Genomic DNA, 304 nt, shown 5'->3' with positions numbered 1-304 from the left:
GGCTGGCCACGATCTGGTTGCGCCAGGCAGAGCGACCCGTTCGCAGTTAGCTTTTCCGGATGATGGAAGATCCTCCTGCAATCCTTCGCTGGCAAGTAATTCACCTGCAAAAATATAAATAATAAAAAGGATCAAAACGGATTTTTTTTTAGATTGATGATTACTCAAAACTGTGAATGCGATTGGAGTTGTTATTTGAAGATAAGCCATCTTTACAGCATGTGTAAAAGTAATTTCGAACACCGATATTTCTGTCCTGATCTTTTCAATGTGCCCTAAACTTCTGCTGCTCAGCTGAAGTTAA

The sequence above is a fragment of the Uranotaenia lowii genome, chromosome 3 (genome assembly GCF_029784155.1).
Source record: "Uranotaenia lowii strain MFRU-FL chromosome 3, ASM2978415v1, whole genome shotgun sequence".
Lineage (NCBI taxonomy): Eukaryota > Metazoa > Arthropoda > Insecta > Diptera > Culicidae > Uranotaenia > Uranotaenia lowii.
This window is presented reverse-complemented; position numbering follows the sequence as displayed.